The 6,483-nt window shown below is 38.8% G+C and overlaps 1 non-coding gene across 1 annotated transcript; it reads left to right on the forward strand.

Annotated features, from left to right (window-relative positions):
• Positions 1–1,489: 1,489 nt before the first annotated feature.
• LOC112204437 (U6 spliceosomal RNA) lies at positions 1,490–1,593 on the forward strand. The gene has a single exon (XR_002938085.1). It is a non-coding gene; the product is annotated as a U6 spliceosomal RNA (small nuclear RNA).
• Positions 1,594–6,483: the final 4,890 nt, after the last annotated feature.

Consider the following 6,483-nt stretch of genomic DNA (forward strand, 5'->3'; position numbering starts at 1 on the left):
AACCCGGGAGGTGGAGCTTGCAGTGAGCCAAGATTGCGCCACTGCACTCCAGCCTGGGCGACAGAGCGATACTCCATCTCAAAAAGAAAAAAAGTTTTCTAGCTGCCTATGTCTCATTTTATTAAATTTGACCACCTCTAGAATTCAAAGGTGGTTTGTTTCTTTTTTTAACCGTGATGGAAACATTTTTAATTTTTCTTGGAATACATTAAAAACATAAAAAAGAGCACTTTTTTGAAGCAGAAATGATGAACAATAAACTCTGTGGTTTGTGAGACATGAAACACCATAACTGTTTTGAAAAGATAATTTTCCTGGAAACAATATATTTGGAAACTAATTTGCTATTTCAATGGCCAAAACTTGGCCCGCTAATCCCCCGAGGAATATGGAATATGAGGCTTTGTGGTACAACCAACAACCAACATTTGACAGAGTGACTTTTCCAAGACAGATTCAGTGCACACAGTGCACAGTTCAATGTTCTGATGGTGTCTTCTCATTCACCCTCTTATGGCAGGAGTATCATTCCTATTTTACAGCTGTAATAACTTAGGTTCAAAAATCACACAGCTAATAAGAGTTAGAGCTGGAATGATACAATAGCTGTCCTCCCGTGATTGCTTTATTTCTCTTGGCATAATGTCCTCCAGGTTTATCCATATTGGTGCATATGAAAAGATTGCTTTCTTTTTTTAATACTGAAAAATATTCCACTGTGTGGACTTACCACATTTTCTTTATCCATTCATTCATCAATGGACATTAAGGTTGTTTCCATATATTGGCTACTGTGAATGCTATGGTTTGAATGTCCCTGCCAAAATTCATGTTGAAATTTAATTGCTATTGTAACAGTATTGAAAGTCAGGACTTTTAAGAGATGATAAAGTCGTGAGGTCTCTGCCCTCATGCATGAATTAATACTGTTATCATGGGAGTGGGTTAGTTGTCAAAGAAGTAGGGTCCTGGTTAAAAAAAAAAAAAGATGAGTTCGGTTCACTTTTCTCTCTGTCTTATACATTCACTCACCATGTGATACTTCCTACCAGGGGATAACGCTCGCCAGATGCTGGTATCATGCTCTTGGAATTCCCAGTCTCCAGAACTGTAAGAAATAAATTTATTTCCTTTATAAAATACCCAGTCTGTGGTATTTCGTTATAGCAGCAGAAAATAAACTAAGCCAATGAATAATGCTGCAATAAACATAGGAGGGCAAATATCTCTTTGAGATCCTGATTTCAAATCTTTTGGATATATAGCCAGAAGTGAGGTTGCAGGTACTATGGTAGTTTTATTTTTTAATTTTTTGAGGAATCTCCATATTGTTTTCCATAATGGCTGCAACATTTTACATGCAAGATGAATAAGTTCTAGAGATCTGCTGTGCAACATAGTGCCTATAGTTTACTGTATTGTAAACTTAAACATTTTGTTTAAACATAAATCTCATGTTAAGTGCTCTTATCACAAAAAAAGGGTTGGAATGCTCACTTCAGCAGCACATATACTAAAATAGGAATGATACAGAAATTAGCCTGGTCCCTGCCCAGGGAAGACATGCAAATTCATGAACCATTCCATATTTTCTAAAAAAAAAAAAAAAACATCATAGGGGACACAAGAAGACTTTTGGAGGTGATTGATATGGTTCGGCTGTGTACTCACCCAAATCTCAACTTGAATTGTATCTCTCAGAATTCCCACGTGTTGTGGGAGGGACCCAGGGGAAGATAATTGAATCATGGGGGCCAGTCTTTCTCCTGCTATTCTCGTGATAGTTAAACAGTCTCACGAGATCTGATGGGTTTATCAGGGGTTTCCACTTTTGCTTCTTCCTCATTTTCTCTTGCTGCCCCCATCTAAGAAGTGCCTTTCACCTACCGCCATGATTCTGAGGCCTCCCCAGCCATGTGGAACTGTAAGTCCAATTAAACCTCTTTTTCTTCCCAGTCTCGGGTAGGTCTTTATCAGCAGCATGAGAACGGATTAATACAGAGATGGTTGTTTATTACTTTGACTGTGGTGATGGTTTCATGGGTGGATGCACACATCTAAACCCATCAAATCGCATACATTAAATATGTACAGTTTTTTTAATAGATCAATTATACCTGAAAAAGACTTTTTTTTTTTTTAAAAAAAAAGCCTAGTGGATGTTTCACAAAAATGTAAATATACTTAATATTACTGAACTGTGCACATAAAAATGGTAAAATTTATATCATGTGTTTTTCACCACCAAAAAAAAAAAAAAGAGATGACAAAACAAAGAGAACAAGGTAGAGCTGGATTTCTAGGTCCTTTTGGTCTCAGCCCTATAGACTTCCTGTAACACTCAGGCCATTTGAAGTTCAGCAGCGTCATCATAAAGCGCTTTCAATTAACTCTACCCTAATACAGGGTGATATGGTTTGGCCGTGTCCCCATTCAAATCTCAACTTGAATTTTATCTCCCAGAATTCCAAGGGACCCAGGGGGAGGTAATTGAATCACAGAGGCTGGTCTTTCCGGTGCTATTCTCATGATAGTGAATAAGTCTCACAAGATCTGATTAGTTTATAAGCGGTTTCTGCTTTTGCTTCTTTCTCATTTTCTCTTACTGCCTCTATGTAAGAAGTGCGTTTCACCTCCCGCCATGATTCTGAGGCCTCCCCCGCCATGTGGAACTGTAAGTCCAATTAAAGCTCTTTTTCTTTCCAGTCTCTGGTAGGTCTTTATCAGCGGTGTGAAAATGGACTAATATACAGGGCAATGAAAATCCAGGCAGAAAAAAAATGCCTCCTCTCTTCAGTGAACCCTCCTGACCCCTTCTCCAGTCTCCCCTGCCAGATCGTTCGATCATAATTTTGCTTTTTTGAGAAAAAATCTAAAAATGCCACATATTATAAACTGTATGAAACATGTGAAATTGACTGATGGCGATGTCTTCATTATCCTGAAGTCCTAAAGAATTATGGAGCATCAGTAAGATAAGGCTGTAACAAATAAACAAAATGTAGTTAAGAAAGAAATTATCATACAATAAAGTTTGGAATAAGTAGAAACTAAAATAAAGAATAAAGAAAAGTGCCTAATAATCTAATATGCAAAGACTGTGAAGTATTTGACTAACATTTACTTAAAGATACAGATACATATTTTACATATATAATCTATATAATATTATTTCAAATATATAAATATGAAATCAGAGTATGTAGCATGAAATAGTACATCTTTTTGTTTTCCACTAACATTTAAGCAGACACATTTTCTCATGTGTATTCTTCCACTTTCATACTGCTATAAAAAACTGCCCAAGACTGGGTAATTTATAAAGGAAAGAGGTTTAATTGACTCACAGTTCAGCATGGCTGGGGAGACCTCAGGAAACTTACAATCATGGTGGAAGGCAAGGGAGAAACAAGGCACCTTCTTCACAAGGCAGCAAGAAGGAGAAGTGCTGAGCAAAGGGTAAAGAGGCCCTTATAAAACCATCAGATCTTGTGAGAACGCACTCACTATCACAAGAACAGCATGGGGGAAACCATGATCCAATTACCTCCACCTGGTCTCTCCCTTGAAAAGTGGGGATTATGGGAATTATGGGGACTATAATTCAAGATGAAATTTGGGTGGGGACACAAAACCTAACCATATCATCATGCGTTGACACAGTCTCCATGGGTTTTACTGGATGCATAATACTTTATCAAAGAAATATTTATTTAATTAATCTTTTTAAACTATATATTTAGGTTATAACTGGTTGTTCACTTCTCTCATGGCAATTCTGTCATGAGCAACTTTGAAAGTAAAGCTTTAATTAGAACATTGAGATACATCCCCAGAAATGGAGTATGAGTCTATTAGGTATGAATATCACACAAATTGCCAAATCCTTTCTGAAATGCTGCAATCGCTTCATCTGCAGTGCATTTTCCTTCAGTGTCCTCAGGGCCAGCTTCATAGCAGTGCAACCTGGGCAGCCCCAGAGAACCCTCACTCAGAAGGGCCCCATGTTTGGTTTAATGCTTTGTTGGCACCATCTTGAAATTCTTAAAAGTTTGAGCTTTGAATATATGTTTTCTAAGCAAAATCTGATGGAACATGGGAACATACAGGTTACCAGAATAGATTCAGGCAATCTGTGTGCCCCCTGTTCCCTGCTGCCATATTCACATGGAGTGCCAACCACGCCTCGTGAGCACAAAATTCCAGCAGACCCACAGTATGTAGAAGTTCAGTGAGGTTCAAACAAGTACGAGGTAAGAGTGTTATTTCTAGAACTAGGTAACCCGGGGGGTCGGGGGCTGGGGGCACTGGCCGTCCTAAGAGACCATACTTTTTATTGAAAGCAGAACTTAACTTCAAATGGCCAACGAGCCCTGTCATATGTTTTCTTGCTTGTGTTACTTTCCTGTTTCGGGCAATCATTTAGCCTGGTTTCCTTTTAGGCCATCTTTACTCATCAGTGAGCCAAAGGTAGACAGCATTGGTAGAATGTTCACATATCAAGAAGTGAATTTAAAACAATTGAGTTAGTATTGTGCACCATTTACACTGTTCTAGTAAGAATGAAATGTATATGCATGTACAAACTACAGAACATATAGTTCAAAGGTAATGCAAATACAAAATGTAATTTCAGTAATTCTGCACAGGAGATTGAATACTCTTTCTAAATGAATCCAATCAGTTTGAGGGAGCCAGAGCGGGATTTTACTAGCAGCAATCTTCCTTCTTCCTCTTCCATACCTCTTCTAACTGCCTTCTGGCTCAACAGCAGGCTGATAGCTTTTTTGCACAATCTAATCTGTGACAAACCACCAGGCCAGCTTCTCCAGATAGTGACAGATTAATAGCAATGTTGGTTTGAGGGCTAGTCTTTGGTAAAAGGCAACTAGGCTAACATTTCTTTATTGCTATGTGCTCTATGACTCTTAGGTTCTTTATTTACTTGCTTGCTGGTAAATTTTTACTGCCTTGTTCTGCCAAATATTGTTCTCCTTTGGATTAAGGCCTCATTTCTGAAATATAACTTCTGAACTTTGGACTGCAGTAAAATCACTATTGCTATTATGAGTTGACTCTTTATAAAATTACAAAGTTTTTCAGGATAGAAGTTTGGAGAACAGTAAAAAAAAAAAAATTACAAAGTTTTCCTTCTAAGGACATTATTATAGCAAGAGATTATCTGGTAGACAGTGTGCAAAATCTTCTTAGGCTGATAACCCACAGCCTGGAGAAGAACCAACCTAACCTCTACGGCAGAGGATGAAAGTTAGAATCAACTGAGAAGCTTTAAAAAGCAAGAATGCCTGAGTCTAACTCTCCAACATTTTGACTTAATTGGTCCTGGGTGCATGCTGGGCACTGAGAATTTTACAAACTTTGCAGGTGTTTCTTTATGCAGCTACAGTTTTGAAGCTGCTTAGAGCCACTGCTCTAATATCTCATCTGTTTAAATTCACAGGAGAAAATACACACAACTAGGTCAGGCAAAATGTCCGCTTCTATATCATCAGGATTCAGCCAATAATTCTGGAGCCCCTACTGGCTGACTAATACTAGGCCCTTTGGGAATTGCAAAGATGAATAAGATAACTCCTCTGTCTCAAGAAGCTTTCAAGAGATTGGGCAAGTGAGGATCAGCAAGCTAGTCTGAGAGAAGAGAGAGTATCTAGAACAAGATATACCCATGAGCCAATAGGAGACTCTACCTGTGCATTGCCTTTGGAAGGGAACCTCTGGGGTCTCTTTACAGAGGAAGTGTTGGGTCAGATACTTGTGCATTAGGAAGAAGAGCAAAAAAAATGGCACTCACATCTGGAGATTTTGTCCAAATCCATCCCAAACCTTCACCACTAATAAAGGCAAAATAAACTTCACCACTAATAAAGGCAAAACAGAAAATGTTTGACTCAACTTATTATTTTTTTTTTTTTTTGAGACGGAGTCTTTCTCTGTCACCAGGCTGGAGTGCAGTGGTGCGATCTCAGCTCACTGCAACCTCCACCTCCCAGGTTCAAGCAATTCCTCTGCCTCTGTCTCCCAAGTAGCTGGGACTACAGGCATGTGCCACCACGCCCGGCTAATTTTTTGTATTTTAGTAGAGACGGGGTTTCACCATGTTGGCCAGGATTGTCTCAATCTTCTGACCTCGTGATCCGCCTGCCTCGACCTCCAAAAGTGCTGGGATTACAGGCATGAGCCACTGCTCCCGGCAGACTCAACTTTTTAATAGTAATGTACTTTTCAACAACTACACAATCATTGACTATCAGTGCATACTAAATAAGGAGAGAATGATGAGGGGATGAAGATTAGAAATCACTCTTTCCCCAGCAGGTTAAATGAACAACAACAAAATCTGTATCTTTGTCTAGATGTGATGGCTAATCTCATGAGTCAACTTAACTGGACCATGGGGTACTCAGATCTTTGGTTAAACATTATTCTGTGCTTATCTGTGAGGGATTTTCTAGATAAGACTAA

This window comes from Pan troglodytes, chromosome 11, assembly GCF_028858775.2.
Source record: "Pan troglodytes isolate AG18354 chromosome 11, NHGRI_mPanTro3-v2.0_pri, whole genome shotgun sequence".
Classification (NCBI taxonomy): domain Eukaryota; kingdom Metazoa; phylum Chordata; class Mammalia; order Primates; family Hominidae; genus Pan; species Pan troglodytes.